The sequence below is a fragment of the Camelus bactrianus genome, chromosome 5, assembly GCF_048773025.1.
Source record: "Camelus bactrianus isolate YW-2024 breed Bactrian camel chromosome 5, ASM4877302v1, whole genome shotgun sequence".
NCBI lineage: Eukaryota > Metazoa > Chordata > Mammalia > Artiodactyla > Camelidae > Camelus > Camelus bactrianus.
In genome coordinates this window covers 104,609,967-104,632,775 of record NC_133543.1, presented here as the reverse complement: position 1 = coordinate 104,632,775, position 22,809 = coordinate 104,609,967, and the positions used below count along the sequence as shown (strand labels likewise).

At 55.4% G+C, this 22,809-nt stretch overlaps 1 protein-coding gene across 16 annotated transcripts in view; it reads left to right on the top strand.

Annotated features, from left to right (window-relative positions):
- Nucleotides 1-878: 878 nt before the first annotated feature.
- Nucleotides 879-22,809, top strand: part of KIF1A (kinesin family member 1A) — an 83,757-nt gene continuing 61,826 nt past the window's right edge. For 15 of the 16 annotated variants that reach the window (XM_074364677.1, XM_074364676.1, XM_074364670.1 and 12 more), the window contains exon 1: nucleotides 884-1,030. The gene's annotated coding sequence lies outside the window, so the exon portion shown is untranslated. Of the gene's footprint in view, nucleotides 1,031-22,809 lie in introns of all 16 variants that reach the window. The other variant, XM_074364678.1, reaches the window with a different exon arrangement.

Sequence of the window (22,809 nt, the reverse complement as noted above, 5' to 3'; positions counted from 1 at the left end):
CTGGCAGTATGCCGTCATCGCACCCACCGCAGTTCTGGAGAGCTGGCCAGAGGATCTGTCAAAGTCGCCCAGTGCCGGGGCCTTTGCTGGAGGTCAGTGGCACACAGAGGTGCCAGGCCGGGAAAGCAGCTGAGGGGTTGGCGAAGGCTGGGGTTTGCCAGCGTGGACCGGGAGCCACATGTGACTTGATCCAAGGAAGTTAAGCTGGAGAAACAGGGTGTGAGGACAGGGGTGCTGACGACCTGGAGAAGTGGGGCAAGAGGACGGTGGGGGTCTCCACACGAGGCATGACGGGAGGAGAGGCGGCTGGTCCGCTGGCCGGCCGGTTGCATCATCCCCGCGAGGAAGGCTGTCTTCCATCCTCTGGTCTCCCTCCAGGGCTCTGGCCAAGACGCCAGGCGTGATTGAGAGACTCACCTGTTACACCTCGGAGTCGGTATCCCCACCGCCCTCTACAGCCCCTCCCTGGTGCAAAAAGGCCACCCAGGCTTTGTCCCTTCGCGACGATGCGTTCGTGCTGATGGCATCGCGGGTGGGGCAGGTGGAGATTTAGTGATTTCATTTGAAAGGGGTCGGAGTTCCGAAAGGCCCAGCGTAGGGTCTGCGGGCAAATTCGGGAGGGTAGGGGGGCCTTGGGGCTGAGCGTAGCGAGGGGGCTACACCCGGGGAGGGGGCGGCGCGTCCGAGCCGTGTGGTCCCCCACCTCTCTATCAAGCGGGCTGCGGTGTCAGCGGTGATGTCACAGCCCGGCCCCAGCCCCCTCCGGCCCCAACCCCATCCCCGAGGCGGCCGTGACGCCCGTCCCTCTCCCCGCGCGACAAACCAGCTGGCGGCTGGGGCTCGGGAGCCGCGCGCAGCCAACCAGCGCGGCGGGAGGGGCGCGGGGCGGGCCAGGCTGGGGGCCCGCAGCCGTCACGCGGTGCCGCCGTCACAGCGCCGAGCGCAGCCCAGGAGCGGCAGCAGCTCGGCGCTCGGGGACCCGCGCCCATGCCCGTGCCCATGCCGGGCCAACGCCAGTGACGCCTGAGAGGTAAGACAGCCACTCGCCGGGCCTCCCGCGCCCAGCATCCCGCGCCTGCATCCTGCGTCCTGCACCTGCATCGACTGCGCCCCGGGGTGGTGAGCTTGCTCCCCGCGCCTGCGTCCGAGTCTCGGCCCGAGGCGCTGGCGCCGTGCGGCCCCTTCCCTTCCCCCGACCCTCCCCCGTCCTCGCGGAGAACAATGGTGCAAATTCAGGAGTAGTCCGCCCTTCGTTCGCTGCCGGGCAGGGCCCTCTGGAAAGGCCCCTTCACTTGCGGCCACCAATGCAGGGGGACTCTCTGCTGGGATGGGCGGGGGTCGCCACGGGGAGGGCACAGGCAGCCGGCGGCATCTCGAGACACCCTTCCCCCTTCCCCTATCCTTCCCTCTCCTGGAGTGGAGCCATTAGCAGGGATGCGGCCGAGGTTGCGCCTGGACCGGCGGGGGAGGGAGGGATGGCGAGCAGGGGAGAGGACGCGGATGAGGCACCGGGGAGGGGCGCGGCTGCCGCGGCCAGGCGGGAGGGGAGCGCACCCAGGGCGGCGGGGCGCGGGCAGAGGCCCTGGTCCCCGCCGTGGGGGAGGGTGGATGCTGGAGCCGAGAGCAAAACAGGCGGGAGGGGCGGGCGGGGGTTGCGGCGGGATGTCTGGGCGGGCGGCTTCGTGTGCACCTCCGGGACTGCCCATCACCCCACCCCAAGCCACGTCCTCTTCCCAAGAGACCCCTTCTCCCTTCCAGAAAGACCCAAGGCTTGGGAGGGGCCGCCAGCGAACGAGGCCTGCGTGCACGCAGCCCGCGCCCCAGTAACAGGTGTGGCCTGGCGGCGGGCAGAGAGGGGGCTGCGGGCCGCGATGTCTCGGCTGGCGGCGCTCCCCAGGCGCCTGGGCTCGGATGACAGGGACACTGCAGCTTAGACCCTTTTCGCTCGTCCTTTAAGCTTCCTCTCGCCCTAACTACCCCTCTCAACACACCTTGCAGCCCTCGCTCTTCGGGTGGGGCCGGGGCAGCATCCCGGCGGGGAGGGAGGGTCCGCAGCCTGCCTGGCACTGGGTGGGCTGGGGGACAGCGGGCCGCAAGGGCGGGAGGGGGAGGGGAAGGAGGGAATGCCAAGTCATGGGGCCTGCCGGGCGCGGGCGCGACGTCGCCCTGGCGCGGACCCGATGCGCGCCCACGTTCCTAGGAATAGGGACTTTCCTCCAGGCACCCGCGGACCCCTCCCCAAGAAGCCGCCCCCTCCAAGGGATGCCTGCATTGCTGTGATAAAGGCCTGTTATAGCAAAGGATTGGATCTTGCGGATTGAGGATGCGGAGAGTAGGTTCAGAGAGGAGGAGTTGCGGAGAGGAGGAGGTGCGGAGAGGCGGGCTGGCCTGGTCCGAACCCTGGGGACCCAGCACGACACCCATCACGCTCGTCTACAGAACAATCACACCCGACCCACCCTCTCTCCCTGCTCTAGAGGTGGCTAAGGGTAATCATGCCCATCCTCCTCTGGGTCTGGCAGCTGCGGTTTGAAGGGAAGCTCCGGGGTCTGGAGTGGGGGGTTGGGGCTGTACCTGCGGCGGCCATTTTGCAGGTGTGGTTGGCCATCCGCCTGAGCTGAGGCTGTGGAATAGGGCTAGGCAGGTGTGAAGCAGGTGTGGCACCTGCAGTGGGGTGCAGTGTCTGCAGTGGGGTGAGGGATGCTGCCAGGGCCAGGGCGACATCTCAGGTCTGCACTTCTTTGAGGTCAAGATCTAGGGACCTTCTGGGGCTGATGGTGGCAGGGAGGCCACTGGCTAAGGGCCCCAGACGGGGTGGAGGGGACAGTCTCTCCCTGGGTGTGAAGTCTGGTGAGGGTACTGGGTCTGAGGTAGGGAAGGGACTAGTAACTCCATCCCTGGCTATGCCGGGACCTGAGGACTGCAGTGTCGTCTGTGGGGTGTGGTCCACAGGGCAGAGAGAGGCTAGGATCAGGTAGGATCAGAGTCCCCCAACCCCAAGGCTCCCAGGGAGGCCCCTGTGATGAAGGCCTGCCAGATGCCTGCTGTACATCCCCCCCGCTGGGTGCTTCCCCTACTGGGTGTGCCCCTTCCGCCTCCTGCTGGAGTGGCCCACAGGCTGCCTGTCCTGGGGCCTCTCTCTGGGCCAGCCACGGCCAGGTGGAGGCTGCGGCTCGGTCGAAAGCCCAGAGCTGGCGCACAGCGGAGCCGGGATTCACACCTAGACTCACTGGGCAGAGGGGGCCCAGCCACCCAGCCTTGTTCCCTCTCAGTCCTCCCTGGTGTCACAGCTGCTGACCCAGGGCTGGCCGTGGTCTTCGGAAGCAGGGCAGGGAAGTCCTCTCATGCGCTCTGTGGAGGGTGGTGGGATGGGGCTGGGGGAGGGACAGGGAGTAGGGAGACATGGTGGGAGATGGAGATGGGCCTGGAGGGGGTCGGGGAGTCTCCAAGGGCCCACTCAGCTCCTGCGGCCGGCCGAGGTGGGTGAGCTGGGGGCGGCCGGGGAGGGTGCTCTGATGGGGTCCTGCTACCACCGGATTGGGTGCCGTGGAGGGGCCACCCGCACTGGGAGCCCCATCCTGGCCTTTAGGATTGACTGACCAGGGCATGGGCTCAGGCCTGCCAAGCCCTTCAGGCCTGAGACCTCGTACTTCTGCGAGGTGGAGGGGCCTGAGCTGCCTCCCCCGGGACAGAGAGCGGCCAGGAGTCACTCAGCAGCTCATGACCCCAGGATGAGCACATGGCTGCCCTCCTACCCAGTCCCTAGTGTCCCTAGGGCACCCCCCCATCTAGTGTCCTCAGGCCCAAAGGGCCTGGCTCACCCCCCCACCCAGGTGGCTGCAGGGGACTCGGTGTCTCCCTCCCCGCTCCATACCCTGGTGCCCTGCTGAGAGCCCTGTTGGGGCTGGACCATGCATGCTGGACCTCCTGGCTTGGCTGGGGTGCCTGCTCAGTCCTCTGTTCTGTCCCATTAGCTCATGAGCTCTTCCTGCCCTGCCTCACCCGGCACAGGCACGGCCCAGGGGAGGGGTCGGGGCGGGGACAGGGGGCAGGGGCCGGGGGCGTGCTTCATTACCCCCACCTGTTTTAGCAGGTTTGCTGTTTCACTCCTGAGCATTGCCAGGATCCTGGCCTTGGGCCGATGGGTGCTGGCTGACCCCAGGCTCCCCCAGCACCCCCAGCCTCAGGGACCCAATGAAGGGATCATTGTATTGGGGACGTTGGAAGAACGGAGGGTACAGTCAAGGTCAGCAGTCAGCTGAAACTGAGCCTCTGGGTTCCCCCCCAGCCCATCCTGCAGGCTTTGGTTCCCCCACCCACAGCACCCCAAGCCAGCTCCCTCCCTTGGGGGAGACCACACCCCTTGCAGCCTCCTAGGTGCCACCCCGGCATTGAGCCCGACCTCCTGCCTGCTGGCTGGGCTGCTGGCTGGGCTGTGGTTTCTGAGCAGGAGGGCCTGCTGCCTCTCTGAAGCCTCCTCTGGATTTAATCTCCTAATCCTGATCCTGCGTCTGGGCTGGACAAGCCCTGGCTCCCCTGCCCCCACCTCGTCCCCCATTCTGAAGCTCGTGGGCGGGGAAGTGGCCCCGTGCTCCTCCCTCTACCCAGGTTTCGGGGCCCCCTGGGGCCTGGGGAGGACCCCCAGCCCAGGCCTCCTGTTCTCACACCTCACCCTTCCCCAGTTTGCCCTTGGGCTGACGGGAGCCACTGCCCCGATGCGCACTCACACGCTCAGGCATGCACTCACACTCGCGTCTCTGCAGCTCCCACCTGCTGTGGCCCTCCTCCCGCAGCGCCCCACACCGAGGTTCCAGCTCCCACCTTGGAGCCCTCCGTAAGCACCCCGGTGTCACCCACTGTAGCTTGCGGGTCAGGGAGGAAGGAAGGAACACTGATCAGGCGCACACTGTGTCGTGCACCTCAGTGCGCCCCTTGCCTGATGCTCCCAAGACCCCAACAGGCAGGGTCTTGTCCCCGTTTCTCAGGTTCGGAGGCTGAGGCTCCTGAGAAGGCACGTGACGTGTCAGAGAGGACCTGAGATTCTGCCCCCACTGCCTCTGACTCCACAGACCTTTTAGTGCGTTCTGCCCCTACCCGTCCGCACAGCGCCCCGTGCCGGCACAGTGCCTTGTACACGGTGGGCACTCGGCAGGTGCTGTTTCCTTGTTGAGCCAGTTGCTCTGGCCCAAGGAGTCCACTTCCTGTGGGCCCAGGGCAAGCAGCTGCCACTCTGTCGGGGCTGGGGTTGCCAGGTGGGCCTCAGTTTCTCTCCTCATCTGTCTCACCAGAGGCCAGGAGGGTGGGCGTCGGGGCTAGTGGTCATCGAGGCCCAGGTCCTGTGGGTCAGTGGGGACCATGCTTCTAGGGGGCTGTCGTGGGGCTGGGGCAGTGTCATCTGGTTCTCACTCTCTACCTGCTTCTGGGGCCCCGGTGCCTGGGAGGGTGGCAGCTCCGAGAAGAGCGATGATGTGGTGGGCCAGGCCCGGATCGGAGGAGGAGTCCCTTTGGTCTTACTGCGAGCCCAGGCAGGTGTTTTATTTCCCCTAGAGCTCAGCTGTCTCCTTCTTATACTGAATTCATTTCTTTCATCCTCACTTTCCCCAGCTCTCACTCACTCTGTCTCCTGCTGAGTCCCCTCTTCCCTGGCACCCTCACCCCTGGAAGCCACCTCCTCCCGTCTGTCACCTGCTGCTCACTGCATCCCCCGGGTTGGAGTCTCTATTCATTGGGCCTCAGAGCTGCTGCTTTCTTGGTTTCCTGTCTTGTTTTGCTGGAGCACATCCTTGTGTGACTTCTATGAATGGTGTCCAGTCCTTGCTCGTCCTCATGCTGGGTAGATGCTTTGTCTGGGGCACTTCCTGGCGGTGCTGAAGGCATTGGCACCATCATCTTCCGCATACAGTCGCCTGTAAGAAGTGTTTGTCAGCAACTTGTCTTTCCTCTCTGGAATCTCTGAGGATCCTTTCTTCATCTGTGGGGTCCTGACCATCCATGTGGATGGGTTAGGTGTGGGTTTACGCACTTATTGGTGCTCAGTGGGGCCTTTCAACTGAAGACAGTCTCTTTCATCTGTTCACAGGTTTCTCCCCTTTCTTTTCTTCTGTCTGCTTCTTTGAGTTCATGCATTGGTCTTCTGTGTTCCTGTCTCCCCTCTCATTCTGTCTCCTTGTTTGTGTTCTACCTTCTTAACACTTTGGACTTCATTTTTTAGTTCATTTTGGGTATTTTGTATGTAAATTTCAGCATTTACATTTTTTTCCTTTTTGTCTCAGAGCTGTGTTCCTTGTCTCTAAGTGTTCCCATTTCATAGCATCCTGTTCTTGTTTCAAAAATGTAGTGTCTTCTTGAAGCATTCTGAGCAAGTCTACAGAGGTTTTTTTTCATATGCTTGTTTTTGCTTGTGGTTTACCTGTTTTTCACGGCGCTTGTTTTCTGCTGGCTTATTTAGGTCTTTCACTTTGAAGCTTCTTACTATCCGGGAGTCACCTACGCAGAAGGCCTTGGTCCATTCTCGTTAGGGAGGTCTGCTGAGGAGGGGAGTGCACTGCTTCGGGGTTCCCCCTATCTGGGCAGGATTCCTACCAGAGCTGAGTGTGAGGGGGGCAAAGCGGGGGGTGGGCGTGTCTGTTGGCAGGTTTGCTTTAGGCGAAGGGGTGGGGGCTGGGTGCCAATCTGCGTCTAACCCCAGAATGTGGGGCCTGGCTTCCAAACTGAGGACCTCATTCTTGCAGGATGATTTCTTCCTTACCTGTGGAGAAGAATGTTCTGCTGTCTGCCTGAGGTACTGGCAGCCACTGCCCACTGTGAAGAAGGGCAGGGGGAGGGGGAGGGCTCCCCCATCCATGTGGTGTTTCTCCAGGTAGACTCACACCCGAGGCCCCTCTTCAGCCTCACTCCCCACCGCCCACCCCCGCTGGATCCATGAGTCCTCCCCCTCGGCACCCCAGGGCTCCCGCTGATCTGCCAGCCCCTCTGGGCCATTCCTGGCCCCCTTCTGTCCTCCAGAAAGGTTATTAGGGGCCTGAGGTCGGGGTGATGCCTATTCCACACCCTTTACTCTTGGGGGTTCAGAGTGACCTCTGCCCTTTATTTCTTGGGGTCTTGAGCATAACCAGTGTGCCTGGCGTATCCAGCCCAAGGGACCTCCCTTACCTTCTGAGGTGCCTGGGGCGGGGCCTGGCGTGGACTCTGATGTACACCTGTTGTAATACTAAGAAGAGCTGGTTCTGTTGTCTTCCCAAGCTCTTCGAGAAAAATCAGGGTTTCAGAGGGTACAGTTTGATGCTATGTCCTGGGATGAACCGTGGGTCTGACGAGCAGACGCCCAAGGCAGAGCCGCCAGGGACGCCTTGGTGCCACTGTCAGCAGCCTGTCCACCTCCCTGGGGGCTGCGGGCCGGGCCCCTGAGCTGGAGGCACGTCTGCTTCTGCTCCATGGTCGCCCCCATAACTGGCCGTAGGGGCCGTCTTGGGTCTGAGGCAGCCTCTCGCCTACATCGTCACCTCGCAGGCGCTTCCGGAGCAATCAGGCTTCTCCTCGTGCTTCCTGGCCCAGGCTGGGGCAGAAATCTGAAGTGCTCTGAGAGCCCTAAGGAGACAGACCTGAGTTCCTTGGGGGCGTGGTCCCTCCTCCGTGTCTGCAGTGACCCTTCGCGTGTTGTCGCTGCGGGACTCAACTCCCCTCCTTCCAGGGGACCCCAGCTCCCGGCTCCGGGCTCCCTGTCCCGTGGTCGTCACTGTCAGTCACTTCCCCACCCATGTGCAAGACCACTGTCACCTGGCCCCTTGGGCCCCTTCTCCTCCCCAGTGACCGTCTTCCCTGCTCCACTTGACGCACACATCTGAAGCCCGCAGGGCAGACACTCCCTGCCACTGGCACAGGAAGCCTCTTGAGCGGCCCCTGCAGCTCTCGGGCTCTGGCTGGCGCCCCCGCACCTCTGTCTTTCTGCTTGTCTTCCTGGGCCTGTGATCGCCTGTCACAGCTCCGTGTACTTGCCTTCCCGGGGCCAGCAGCGCAAGGCTTCTCCACCCCGCAGGGATCGGGGAACTGGTCATGCTCTTCTCAAACCGCGCCCCTCCTGCCCCAGTAGCTGCTGAGGGGACCTCGCCCTTCCACTCACCCTCCAGCGTGTGATGTGTCCTGCCCAGGGACTCCCAGCCCCTTTCAGACCCCCATCTACAGCTCTGCCTTCTGTCACAGGTCCCCTCTCAGGTCAGACTGATTTCTTGCTAAGTTAAATCTTTAAAAAACGTTATAATGTCACAGAACACACAATAAGAGTACAGAATATTCCAACAAGCAGCCACGTACCCTCATCGGCTGTAGAAACAGGGCTTTTCCGACGTGCTCCCTGTCCGCAGCACTTGGAGTGTTCACCGTTCCCTTGACCCCTCCCTGGCTCCTCAGGGAGGAGGGGGAGGGCCTGTCTTACCCACTTTGCAGACGGGGCCGCAGAGGCCTGCAAGGTCCCATCCACCTTGCTGACATCACAGAGGTCAACCTCAAGGCCCTGGCATCAGTCGATTAGACCCCAGGCCTGGGGTTTTCCCATCCCCGAGCTGGGCGTCAGAGTCCCAGTGTTCACCCCGGGCTCTCGGCAGCATTGCTGGGAGAGTGAGGCTCTGCTCACCCGCCCCCCACGTGCATCTGCACCTCGCTGTGCTGCCTGTGCTTTTGTGGATTCCCTGCAAGGACGCTCCATTCGCTTTCACGCCTGGACCGCGGTCCTGTGTGAGGGGACCGCAGCTGGTGCACCCGGTCTCCAGGCGGGGGACACAGGCTGCGCCACTTCCTCCCCGCCCCGTCTTCCACTGCAGACGCTCGGTGCCTCTCTCGGGTGCGCGTGCACTTCTCTGGTTGCACGGCTGCTGGCCGGGTGGTCCACAGCCTTACTGGAAATTGCCGTGTTGTTTTCAAAGCAGGTGAACCAACCAACTTTCCCTGGTGATCCTTAAGTTCCTAGCCCTGATGGTGTTGCCAGACGTTTTAATGTTGTGATCTGATGAATGCGATTTTAAACAACACTTTCTTAATTACTACTGTGGTTGAGTATCTTGTCCTGTAATTTGCCTGTTCATATCTTCTTGCCCATTTTTTCTTTTGTGTCTCTTCTTTGATTTTTGTCTGCTCTTCATGTGTTCTGCATGTGGATCCTTACCGACCATGTGAGCTGCAGACATCTCCAGGTGGGTGGGCTGTTCGTCACCCTTTTGATGGTCTCTTGATGCCTGGATTTTTCCTTTTGGTGTCTTCCATAGGCTAAGAACTTCTTAAAGGCGAGCATGGAGATAACACTCCTCTTCATTCTTTTCCAAAACTTTGTTTTTTACATTTGAGTCTTCAGTCTTTGTGGAATTTGTTTTGGTAGAAAATCTAATTTTGTGTTTTTCCATATGGCTGTCCAGTTGTCTCAGTCTGTCCAGGCCAGAGTAACAACACTACAGACCGAGTGGCTTAGAAACAACAGAAACTTATTTCTTTCAGTTCCGAGGCTGGAAGTCCAAGATCAGGGTACCAACATGGTCGGGGTGCCAGCATGGCGGGGTCCTAGTGAGAGCCCCCTTGTGGCTTGTAGACAGCCAAATGCTCATTGAGTCCTCGGATGGCTGAGAGCAGAGAGGAGGTACATTCTCTTGGGACCTGTATAAGGGCACGCGTCCCATTGCTGAGGCTCCATTCCTGTGACAGAGGAACGTCTCAAATGCCCCACCTCCTAACACCATCACACTTGGTGGGGTGGGGTTTCAACATGGGAATTTCGGGGGATCAGAGACATTCAGCCCATGACACCAGTTTTCTTGGCATCGCTGGCCCAGCAGCCCTTGCTCTCTGGTCGGCTTGTAAAGTCTTCTTTGTTCAGTATCAGAAGGGCGGTTTCTGGGTCCCTTCTGTCACAGTGGCGTTACGTACCTGTCCCAAGCACCTTGTGCTCGTTGCTGTAGTTTTATATCGAGGTTTGGTATCCGTGGGCCGTGCTGCCTTCTCCCTCTTTGTTTCCTTAAGCTGGTTCTTGGCATTTGTGGTGTCTTACTCGTCCATGTAAAACTTTAGAAGCAGTTTGTCCAGTTTCATTAAAAAAACTGGTTTGTGATTGCATTTGAAATTACATTGAATGTTTTGATTCATTTGGGTGAAAATAAACATTTTTAAGACACTGAAATTTCTTTTTTCATGAGCAGATTATAATTCTTCATTTATTTAGATTTTTCTATAATATTTTCGTAAAGTGTAAAATTTTTCTTCGTGAAAGTTGTACGCATCCTTTGTGACATTTCTTCCTATAAAAGTACTTTATACTTTGACAGTCTCTTCAGCAAATGGTGTTGGGAAAACTGGACAGAAGCATGTAAATCAATGAAGTTAGAACACTCCCTTACACCATACACAAAAATAAACTCAGAATGGATCAAAGACTTAAACATAAGACAAGATACAGTAAACCTCCTAGAAGAAAATATAGGCAAAACATTATCTGACATACATCTCAAAAAGATTCTCCTAGGGAAGTCTACTCAAGCAATAGAAATAAAAGCAAGAATAAACAAGTGGGACCTAATGAAAATTGCACAGCAGAGGAAACCATAAGCAAAACAAAACAACAACCTACAGAATGGGAGAAAATTTTTGCATATGAAACCGACAAAGCCTTGATCTCCAGAATATATAAGCAGCTCATACGACTTAATAAGAGACAACCAAACAACCCAATCCAAAGATCGGCAAAAGACCTAAACAAGCAATTCTCCAAGGAAGACATACAACTGATCAATGGGCACATGAAAAAATGCTCAGTATCACTAATTATCAGAGAAATGCAAATCAAAACTGCAATGAGGTATCACCTCACACCAGTCAGAATGGCCATCATTCAAAAATCCACAAATGACAAATGCTGGAGGGGCTGTGGAGAAAAGGGAACCCTCCTACACTGCTGGTGGGAATGCAGTTTGGTGCAGCCACTGTGGAAAACAGTATTGAGATTCCTCAAAAGACTAGGAATAGACTTACCATATGACCCAGGAATCCCGCTCCTGGTCATATATCCAGAAGGAACCCTATGTTCATAACAGCACTATTTACAATAGCCAAGACATGGAAACAGCCTAAATGTCCAGTGACAGATGACTGGATAAAGAAGAAGTGGTATATTTACACAATGGAATACTATTCAGCCATAAAAACGACAACATAATGCCATTTGCAGCAACATGCATGTCCTTGGGGAATGTCATTCTAAGTGAAGTAAGCCAGAAAGAGAAAGAAAAATACCATATGAGATCACTCATATGTGGAATCTAAAAAAAAAAAAAAAAAAAAAAGAACATAAATACAAAACAGAAACAGACTCACAGACATAGAATACAAACTTGTGGTTGCCCAGGGGGTGGGGGATGGGAAGGGACAGGCTGTGAGTTCAAAATTTGTAGATACTGACAGGCATATGCAGAATAGATAAACAAGATTATACTGTACAGCACAGGGAAATATATACAAGGTCTTGTGGTAGCTCACAGTGAAAAGAAATGTGACAATGAATATAATAAGTATGTTCATGTATAACTGAAAAATTGTGCTCTACACTGGAATTTGACACAACATTGTAAAATGACTATAACTCAATAAAAAATGTTTTAAAAGAAGTACTTTATGCTTTTGGATATTTTAAAAATATCACCTTAAAAATAACTTTTAAACTCTTGGTCTCTAGCACACTGAGTGATTGGTTTCTAGCAACTTGGCTGAACCTTCCCACTAATTCAAGTAATTTGTCTGCAGAGCCTCTTGCTTTCTGTGTAGAAAGCAGACAGTCTGCAAATAATGACAGTTTGGTTTATTCTTTTCCAACCTACATCTTGTCACTGTTTTTCCTTTTTCCCGCCTTATCACTCTGGCAAGTTCTGCTGCAGTATCAAGGAAAAGTGGTAGCAGGCAACTGGAGCCCACTCCTGAATTTAAAGAAAATCCTCCTAAAACTTCACCATTAAGTGCGATGTTTGGGTGGGTTTTAAGCAGGTCTCTATTATGAGATTAAGGAGGTTTTCTTTTATCCTCATATTGCCAAGAGTTTTATCATAAACAGGCTTTAAAAGTTCTTGACTGCATCTTCAGTTTTCGTGGAGGACCTCGTCTTGCCTCCTCCTCCTCTGACGTGGTGTGTGGGGAGTTGCACTGATAGACAGCCTAATGTGAAGCCATACATCGATCGCCACGTTGGTATTTCTGGAGTAAGTCTACTGTATTCTCCTTTTTATTATTCTTTTTTTCTGCTGGACTTTCTTGCTGATGTTTTGGACTTTTGCATCTATGTTCATCAGTGAAATCGGTTTATAATCTTCATTTCTTCACATGTTCTTTGTCTAATTTGATGCCAACGTCATTTTAGCCTCAACCAGCGCTGAGTGAGTCGGGGAATAACCCCCCTCCCTTGGATTCCCTGCCTTTTTCCTGTTCTCTTAGAGTCTGAGTAAGATTGGAAATACCTGTTTTTTGTGTGTATGGTGGAATCATGTACAAAGCGTGTCTGAGTCTGCTGCTTTTTGGGGGTAGATTTTTAAAGTATTGAATCAATTCTTTGATGATTGTAGGAAAATCCAAGTTCCTACTGACAAACGTTTTTCCTGGTTCTAGGTCATCTTTTCCTGCTTCTTGGCATGAGTAGTAGTTTCTTTTTAAGTTGGATTCTAGATGTGTCTGAATTGTGCTTTCTTCCTATAAGGAAGGTTGGGCTTTGCTTTGGCAGGCAATTAAATTACACGAGGACTAACTTGATCCTTCAAGTTCTGATTTTTAAGCTTCTCTAGAGTTACTCTAGGACGGTCTACTCTAGGGCAGATGTCACTTTGGGGACAGTTAAGCTCACAGCAAAATGTGATTTCTCTGGGGTCTCTGTTGAAGGTCCGGGGCCGGGGTGGAGGGGTCAGGGAGCAGGAGGTACTCTGGTTGGTGGGAACGCAGATGTCTTCTCACTGGGGATCACTAGTCTCCTTTGCCTGGACCAGCCGGGCGAGGACTGGTAGTCTGCGGACTCACGGGGACCCCTGTGCAAATTTCCGGAGCTCTGTGACTGAGCAAGCCTTTCCTATCCAGAACTCTGACCCACAGATTCCATCTGCTTCAACCCGCCTAAACTCTGACCTTAATCTCCTCAGCTCGTCAGAGTTGCTGAGCTGCGTGGGTCCACCTCGCCATACCCGAGGTCTGTAAGTGCCTGCAGGGGGACCTGGAGGAGGTTGCGGGGCTCCCCGCCGGGTGTCTCCCTTCTCTCAGCGCTCACGCCCTGCACGGCCTGTCATGCTGTGTCTGAACAGTTATTTTCATGTATTTTGTCCCGTTTGCTGGCTGTTGTTTACAGGGGGAGGTTGTGTACTGTCCCTGGACTCCCCGCCGGCTGGACGCGGGGGTGCTGTAAATCTTGCCGGCGGTGTTTTCGTGATCATCTACTGCTAAGGCTACTTACATCTGTATCGTGATTTCTTCTTTTGTGTGTTAGTTATTTAGGAGTTTATTTTTCAAATTCCTAAACATATGGGTATTTAATGATCTTTTATTAATTTTTAATTTAATTGTGTTCAAATTACGTGATTCATTTGACACGAAGTCTTTGAAATTTATTAGGAGTTGCTTTGTGCCTGTTACCTGGTAAAATAATGTAAATGGTGCCCATGTGTTGGAGAAGGATGTGCTGCCTTAATCCCTGAGGGCGAGAGCGCACATTGCTCAGTTCGTGAGTGCTGCCTTGTCCAAGTCCCCCGCGCCCTTGTCGCCGCCCGCCGCGTGGCCCGTCCTCAGGGAGGGCGTTAGAGCTCCGGCCCCGGTAAGCTGCTGGAGTGTGCCGCCTTGCGTGGCTTTTAACCTTGGCTTTATGGCTTCATCATTTTGTCCTCCTGTGACCATTCTGGGCAATTTTTTCTGACATATTTTCTAGCTCATTAATTCTCTGTTCAGCTCCATTTAATTTACTGATTAACATGTCTGCTGAGCTTTAAAATGTAAAGGACTGCACTGTTACTTCTGGGAGTTCTGTGTGGTTCTCACCCCCTGTATCCTACCCCGTTATTTCCCGTCCCTGCTTAGTTCTGTAAACGTTTCAAACACACTTATTTTATGATCTGTTTCTGGCCGTTGCACCAGCTGAAGTCCTCCTTCAGAGGCTCTAATTCTGGTTTTCTTTTCTTTCCTTTTTTTTTTTTTGGTATATGCTGATTTGACACATCTGAACCAAAGCATTCACAACACTTGGTATACTTTGAAGAGAGTCATGCACTCTAGGCTTGGACTTAACCACAGCACAAGCAGAACAGGCAAAACTGCATGAAGCCTTAAAGTACACCCACAACGTGCGTTATTTCAATATTCGTTCATTCACACGTTAGACTGCACACCGTTAGTTTTCTTTTTCTTTTTCTTTCATTGTTTTATTCGGGCAGTACTCATTCATTCTTTAAGAGCACAGACTGACTGGCTATTTGGACCCTTTGCACTTCGACTGTTCTTAAGAATAGGACACATTGTTTTGGATTACTAGCTGAGAATTCCATGGATTCACTCTTGGATGCAGGAGATGAGAAAACATTTAATTCACAACTTTTATATTAACCAATGTACTAAAAATAAAGCTCACACAGGGAAACCAAGCCGCTTTCTTCTCCTTTCCCTTCCTGACGCTGGCTCACGGTGCCCCGTGTCTCTAGCGCTGGGTAATACTTCACCGTGAGCTCATGTGTGACTCGTCTTCACCTGTGGGAATGTTGGGGCCCGAGGGGAGGGAGCTGCACCCAAGGTGGATCTGTATTTGCTTTTGCAAGGTGCTTTGGGTGCAAACATCTGAGACCGTCTCTGAGCTAATTTCCCAACCTTGGGCTTCGCTCATCCTGCAGGCATTGTGAGCCTGAAACCCAGACCTGCATGAGGGCAGGTCTGTGGCCTCAGATTCTCAGAAGCACAGGCTTTTTTGCCATGTGGAGCTGAGAGCCATTCAGACTAATTCCCAAGTCCCTTTGATGGCAGGTGGCTGTTCCCAGCCTTCCACTCCGTTGGGGCTCTGTCTTTGCAGGATCTGACTTTGTGTGTGTTTGAGGCTGTGCCTCCCATCCCCCACTCAGCAGGTGGAACCCAATTCTCTGCCTTTCAGGTGTCGGCACACGCCTGCAGCTCCCTCCTGAGTGGGCTTATGCGGTGGGCTCCCACTTTAATTTCAGCTCCTCCTTCCTCTTTTTCCTCCTTCTCAGAGCTCTCTTCTTCTGACACTCCTTGCTTATCCCAAATTTCTAGGTGAGTTCTAACAAGAAGGTATCTCGCGCATCCTATTCCCAGAAATGGCAGCTGCTATTCCCCTCCCCTCCCCATCCATTGAGCAATGTCAGTTTTCATGATATTGAAAGCACAGAAGAGAAGGAACAGGCATCGCATTTTGGAAGATGAGCAGAACCCACGTGGTAGCCGACAGCAGAGTCAGGGAAGCCGAATGCAAGGCGGGAAGCTGGGAAGCCGCCCAGGGACGTCCCCATGAGGCACAGGAGCTGGGCCCCCAGCCTCCCCGGGGAGAAGGTCCAAAGCCGGCTTGAGAAGCAGTCAGACTCCCCAGGCTTCTCCCCACCAGCTCCTTCCCCGCCTTTCTTCCTTTCTAACCCTTCTTCCTCCTTGATCTCACCCATTCCCATGACTCAGAGAGTCAGTGCTCACAAGCGACAGACTCATTTTTCCTGCCCCAACCCCTCTGCACATGCACACGACCAGCCACCGCCTGGCCTTCTCCACGCCGCCCTGCTGATGTCGGGGTGACTGGGGAGCAAGACGACAGCCCTGCTCTGTGCAGCCTCAGCTGCTGCTTCACCCATCCCGGTCCTTCTCGAGGCAGCCCTTCCAGTCCCGGAGGCCTGGCTCGCAAGCCGCAGCAGCCCTGGGGGACGCAGGGGTCGGGTCGTCTGCTGTGAAGGTGCCCTGCCCCGCCCCCGTGATTTGAAGCTACACGCCCCCCCTGTGCTTGCTGTGCGGGCGGCCCCCACAGCTCCGGTACACTGTGCCCTCAGTGTTGCTCCCTTCCCCGTGTTTGCTACTAGCCAGTGAGGTTTGTTCCTTCGACTCGTGGGGTGTTAGAATCGTACTGCTTTATGTCCAAACATTTGGGGGGGGTGGCTGGAGGGTTTTTGATTGCTTGCTTTTTGGTATCGATTTACAGCTTCATTCTCCTGTGGGCGGAGGACATATGCCTCATGATTTTGATTTTACATTGAGATTCATTAGAACTTGCTTTGTGACCAGCACGTGGCTAATTTTAGCGGATGTTCCACGTGCACTTTTAAAGGGTGAACATGAGTATCTGACAGAATAAGCAAACCAAAAGATTTTATCTTTTTATTTTCCGTCACTCTGTCTTTTTATTTAAAGTTGTCTCTTGTCAACAGAGTGTAATTTAAAAAAAAAACCTGTTCTGGCAACTATGATACTTGACTTGCAGGATTTAGTCCACAAAACTGATGTGGGCATTTATCTGGGGTCTGAAGGTTCCGGTCTCCATTTGACTTACCTTTTTTGTTCTGTTTTTCCACCTTTACCGCCTTCTATTGGATTAATACAAATATGAATTTTTTCCCATTTTTCTTGCTATGAACTTTTTAGTTATGCATTCCTTTTCTGCTCTTGTAACAATTACTTTAGCAATTGAGACGTGTCTTTGACAATCCAACATAAACGACTGCTTTTCCACGGATGTGGTGACGCTGAAGCCTTGGGACCTCGTCTTCTGACTCCCATCATTTCTGTTGAGAAGGCAGTTGTCAGTCCTGCTTTTGTCCCTCTGAAGGTTGTATGTCTTTTTTTCTGGCCGCCTTTAAGATTTCCTTCTCCATCCTTGCTTGGCAGTCTCACTACTGTGTGTCTCGGTGTGGTTTTGTTTGAGGCCCTGCTTTGTGTTTGCAAAGCTTCTTGAGTCTGGATGGATGGACTGTAGCAATTTTAGACAATTAATGGTCTTTATCTTTTGAAGTGTTGCTTCCCTCCCATTCTGTTTCTTCTTTTAAATTTCAGTCACATGCATGTTAGACCACTGCACTGTGTCCTGTGTTTCCCTGACGCTGATTTTCATGGTTTCTTCTGTTTGTTTCCTCTGTTCATTAACTTTCTGTTGACCTGCTCTCCAGTTCATGGATGCTATCTTCAGCTGCGTCTAATCTCTTGTGTTCTTACTTTCAGTTATGGTGTTTTCAGTTCTAGAATTTCCATTTGATTCTTTTTTGTAACTTCAAGTCCTCTTGCAAAATGTTCCGTTTTCCCGTTTATCTTCTCCATCCTTTCCCTCTTGAGTGTATAAGTCGTGCTTAGTTTAAAGTTCTTGTTTGATGACTCCTAGATCTGGATCATGTGCAGGTCTGTTTCTTTTTATTCTTTGTGTTTTTCTTTACCTTTCTTTCCCAGGTGGTTCTGAGTCACATGGCCCTGTCTCTTTTCATGCCTTGTAACTTTTGAGACGTGGCCGCTGAGAGCAGCTGCGAGACTCCAGCCAGCTCAGGTGTTCTGCTCCAGGCAGGCGGAGGGAGGGCGTCCGTCACCCAGTCAGGGACCAGGGCAGTATTGCAGGTCGGAAGGCGAATCCTGCCTGTGGTTGTGTCCCGCCCTTCCAGTCTGTGCCTCTCGGGGCTTTCAGGTCAGAGCCTGGTGCGGCTGCAGAGGGGCCTCCTCCCTGCGGACCCTGTGCTCTGGCTCTGTCTCCATGGCACCTGAGACCCCGGAAGACTTCTCTTTGATTTCCAGGGGCCCCTGCTGGAGTTTTTAAACTTGCACCCCTCATATGGTCAGACTTGGGCACACGTCTTTAAGGGGAGAATGCACCATTTGTTTGGCTTCGTTCCCTGCTGCTTTCTCTGGGACCTCGGCCTCCCAGCTTCGTTCCCCTCTGCCGTGGCCTTGGGCCGGGACCGGGGTGCTAACGTCCTGGGCCCGGCAGCCCATGCCTGCAGCCTCGGCCTGCCGGTCTGCACGGCTTCAGATTTAATAATCGTGTCCAGCTCCTCCGGGTTGTGCGTGGCGGGAGGGAGCAACACCCTCCGCTGAAGGGAGCCGCTTTCCGCCACCTGGACGCACAGGTGCTCCTTCGTGTTTCATGCTCAGCGTTAGCGCATCGCTGCTCCCCGCGGTCATGAGCGGCGTCTCCAGCGTGTCCTCGTAACGCTTTCAAAGATGAGGTCCAGCCGCTTTTCAGCCTGGGACGGCCAGTTGTCGCCCCCAAGCCCTCCAGGGCTGCTCCGCTGCCTGCAGGGCCGGTCTGTGCGTGTGTCCGCCTGTCTGGCCATCCCTTCTGTTGGGCTCTTCCCCATGTCTGTCCTGGACCTGGGAGACGGTGGCGGCTTCACAGCAAATGCGAGAGCTGCTGGGGAGGCTCTTTGTTCTTATCCTTCAAAACTCCCTTCCAAACACTCGCCAGCTTTCGCTGAAAATCCTGCTGGGATACTTTGCTTATTGGAGTTGCACTGAATTAACATAGCTGAATTTGGGGAGAGCGGGCAGTTGTGCAATATCAAATCGGAATGTCTTTCATAGGGATTTTCTTCGTTTCTAACTATTACCAGTTCAGCACCTGGGATTGCTTGCTCAAAGGGTACAGCCTTTATTTTTAAGCCATAAGGTCTGATGCTAAGTGCTTGCTAGAACTCTCATTCCGATTTGCATTCTCATCAGGAATTCATGACCCTTTCCAGCCAGAATGTCCTAAGACTTTTCTCAATTTCAAAAGCGCAAAGATTTTCGAGCACAAGGGAACATGGATTCTCAGAGAGGTGCACCGTCCAGACCCACCTGCTGGTCATTCATGGGTGTAAGAAGTTGAAACAGTGCTGGAAACAACACTCTGCTGTGTAGATGAGGGTGCACACTGGGGCTGCTGGGGGCTGTGAGGTGTAGCTGAGCGTGATTCCAGCCCCTGAATTCTGCTCCCCATCCCCCTGGGCTTTGCTCATGTCCTGAACTTGTGGGCCTTCAGTCGCTGGCTGGTCGGCTCTTCCCTCTCTCCCTGTAGCCCCAGGAAAAGCTGTGTTGCCTGAGGGGACAGTCTGCCCTGGGTCCAGCCTGCTCTGGGGATTCTGAGTGAGGAACTGGCCCTGGGCAGGGCCTGTGACTGCAGAGTGTTGACCCCAGCCTGGCCGTGCCTTCCTCTCCATCTGCAGAGAGGCCCCGGGTCTCTGCCCTCTCCTGCTCTTGGTCCTGGGGTCCACACCCAGAGGTCCCTGCCCCCTCCTGGAAGAGGGTGTTTGGCCAGGTTTTCCTGAGGGTGGCAGTCACAGGTGGGATGGCAGAGGCAGAAGAGTCCCTTTTCAGAAGTGGAGATGCCATGGCGCCTCCACGTGGAAGGGTCTCAGAGACCTCCCGCAGCCTCCGTGCTGCTGGCTGCCTCGGTGGCAGGAGGAGATCACGCTGCTCCCGGTCGCGGCCGCCAGCCAGAGCCCAGGTGGAGGGTGCGTGTGGACATCCTACTTTAGAACGTCCCGGATGGGCTGGTGACATGAGGGCCAGGCTCGACGAGGGTCTTGTTTTCATTCACAGAGAGAGCCCGGCTTACCGCTGCGTCTGTCGCTGATGAGGACCCACGTGCGGCTCTGGGTCAGGGTGTCGGGGCTGATGGCTGGGCTGGGGCTCGGAGTGTGAGTCTGAGGGCGGTTTGGAGGCTAGGCTGGGCGCCCAGCTCGGGGCTGGCCCGCTAGGGTCCCAACCCGCAATGGTCCCCGATGGCCCGGGGCTGCCCTTCCCTCTTCCTTCTGTGCCGCTGGGTCTGCCTGCGCCTCAGCCCTGGGGCTGGGGAGCCCCTGGGGCTCAAGGTACTCCGGGAGGAGCCAAAACCCCTCTGAAGAGGCCCAGCTTCAGGGACACACCTGACGGCTCTTCCCTGTGGAGACAAACGCTTGAGGAGTGTTCTGTTCCGGGGACCCCCAGACACCCCCAGACGGGCCCCACGGGGACGTGGGCCTGTGGGTGGGAAGGTACCTCTTAGTAGACCCCCACCCCTGCTGGGCAGGGTCAGGAGGGCTCTGCCTCTGTAGGTCTCAAGTCGTAGGTCATAGGTCGGCCGTGGAAGCTCAGGCAGCGTGTCACCCGGTCTTCAGCGGTGGCAGCTTTGGTGGGAACAAGGCTCTCCATGCCGTTTCCATTCCTGCCAGGTGGGGTGGAGGCCCCAGCACCAGGTACCTTCCCCTACACTCAGCTCCCGAGTGACCCCCCTCGGGGCCGAGGCGGCACGCACAGGCCTCCCCGCCCCGGCCTTCCCAGGGCTCCCCAGGCCACGGCCCTGCCCTCATCTTGGCTCATGGGGGGCTGACCACAGCCCGCTGTCCTGGATGGAGCGCACTTGTCCTCACTGGAAACTGCCTGGAGCTGGGTTGGGAGAGGGCTGGGATCCTGTGCTCCGTCCTGCCCCGAGGCAGGGAGAGGGCTGCCACCAACAAGTGCGCCTGCCCCCTCAGCCGGCCCCTCTCCCCAGGGCCCCTCTCCCGGGAGCCTGGGAGCTGTAGGGTAGGCAGATGGATGCCCAGGGGCCACACCCTGCAAGGGGAAGGATGGGGTGTCATGTGGGCCCCTCCTTGCCCTACACAGGCCTGGCTTATGCCCGAGTCCCCACCTCCTTGGCTGGGACCCCCCCCCCCCCAGGGAAGCTGACTCCCTCCTGCTCACCCTCCTGTCTCCTGGGCACAGCTCTGTCTGCTCCCCTCCGGCCTGTGGGCTTCCAGCCCAGGGAGGGACGGCCCTCCTGAGTGGGCACAGGCTTGGCTAGGAGCCCGCCTGGCCGGCGTCCTCAGGGGGAGCTGCCTCCTCGTGTGGGCATGACCTTCAGGTGGACGTGAAGGTCAGCTCCACACCCACACCCAAGAGGCTGCAGAGTGGGCCTGCAGAGCTGCGGCCACACCTTGGGTCCACCTCCCCAGCGGCAGTTCCCCTTCGTTTTTTCCCCTTTTGCTTGTTCTTAAAATTTTGCCAGGGTGACACCTGGAGATGAGGTGTCCCAGTCCATCGGGGCTGGCCCCCCCACAGCCGACAGCCCCCAGCTCTGCCCACGTCTCCTCTGCGCCCTCCCCTGAACCACTGCTGCCCCTCCGGTTCTGTTTCTCTGAGTCCGTTTGGATCCCCGTAGTGACACAGTCAGCTTTTGCCCACCGCCGCGCCACCCACGACCCCACTGCACACGACGCCTTCCCCTGCTTCCCGCCACGTTGCCTCTGCGCTTGGGTAGCACTTTGCGTTCACACCGCGGCTCCCAGGACGGCCCTCTGCTGTTGTTTTCTCTCTTGTAGGACATTTTATCAGAATAGATGACAGATCAGGCCTGTCACTAACACCTCATCAAACCCTTTCACGGGCGCTTCTCTGTGTGGCGCGGCCACCTCCAGCCTTGCAGCCCCGTCCTCTCTCCGGGTGGGTGTCCATTGTTTCCGGCGGGGGTGTCCTCCTCCAGGCAGCCCAGGGGCCTCCTGGGACCTCTCCCCCATCCTCTGGGCTGGATCCCAGGCCTTCCCCACCCACGGCCCGTTTAATCCCCCGCGTGCTGGAGCCCGGGGTCTGGCACCTTCCGGAGTCTTCCCGGGTCTTCTGTCCACCCTCACACTCGGCTGTAGTTTGGCTGAGCTTGGAATTCTAGGAAGAGTGTCAGCACAGCTCAGCAGTCTGAAGGCGCCTCTTCAGCTGATGTCCATGGGACACTGAGGCCCTTCTGATTCTCCATCTCTCGTGGTCTGCCTTCCTCTCTGGAAGCTGCTGGGACCTCCCCTTTAGCCCCAAGTTTCTGAGATTTCACAGTTTGCTGCGATGTGCGACCTTTTACAGTAGGTGGGCCAGCTGCACCCTTTGAATTTGGAAACCCGTGGCCACGAGTGCCAGGAAGCTCTCCTGAATTACTTCTTTAAAGGTGTCTTTTCGTTGACCTGCAAATTTTATTTCTCTCCTCCTCCTCTCATGGAAAATTACTTAGTTGTATCCCCAACTTTTTAATTTACTCTTAAAGATTGTTTTCATATTCTTAATTTCTGAGAACTCTTCCTTATTCATTAAATGGTCCTTTTAAAAGTAGCAACCTTCACTTGTTCACGGGTAACTTTTTCTTCTGAGGATACTAATTACAAGGTATTTAAATCTTTTCCTTTTCTTCCTACTTGGCGTTTTTCTGTTGTGTGCCTCTCTGTTTGTTTTGGTTTCTGTATTTCTCGCTAGAGGAGATGGTCCTGCCCATCAAGGAACCCTGCCCTCCTCTGACAGCCTGCATCAGGGAGTCTGTGGGCTGGCTCCCTCTGCGGCCCCTGTGTCGGGGAGTCTGCGGGCTGGCTCCCCCTGCAGCCTGCCTGCTGTTTGGCGGTTTGGCCCGGGTCCCTGGCCTGCAGACCCATCACCTAGGTCTCTGTGTTTGTCTGCACATGACACGCTGTTCTGTGTGTGTGTCTTTTCTATTAAGGAAAAGTCTCCTCTTTGTAAGGGCACCGGTCACGTTGGGTTAGGGTCCACCAGCTCAGTGTGGCCTCATCTGAACCAGTCACATCTGCGAGGCCCCTGTCTCCAAATAAGGCCACGTTCGACACCTTGGGGCTAGGACTCCAGCTCGTGCATGTCAGGGCTTGTGACTTAACCCGTCGCGGGGCCTCCCTGGGCTAGCGTCCCACAAAAGGCTGTCTGCTCCCCACCCCGTCTCTGGCCTTCAGAGGCGCCTGGGGTGCCTGGGTCCCGGGAGCAGGCTGCCTGCTTCTCGCCGGGCTCCTGCTTTCCCAGGCCCCACTCACCCCGCTGGCTTTCTGTCCTACAGTTCGTGGCGTTGCTCTCCCGCAGCTGCTCCGCTCTGTGCCT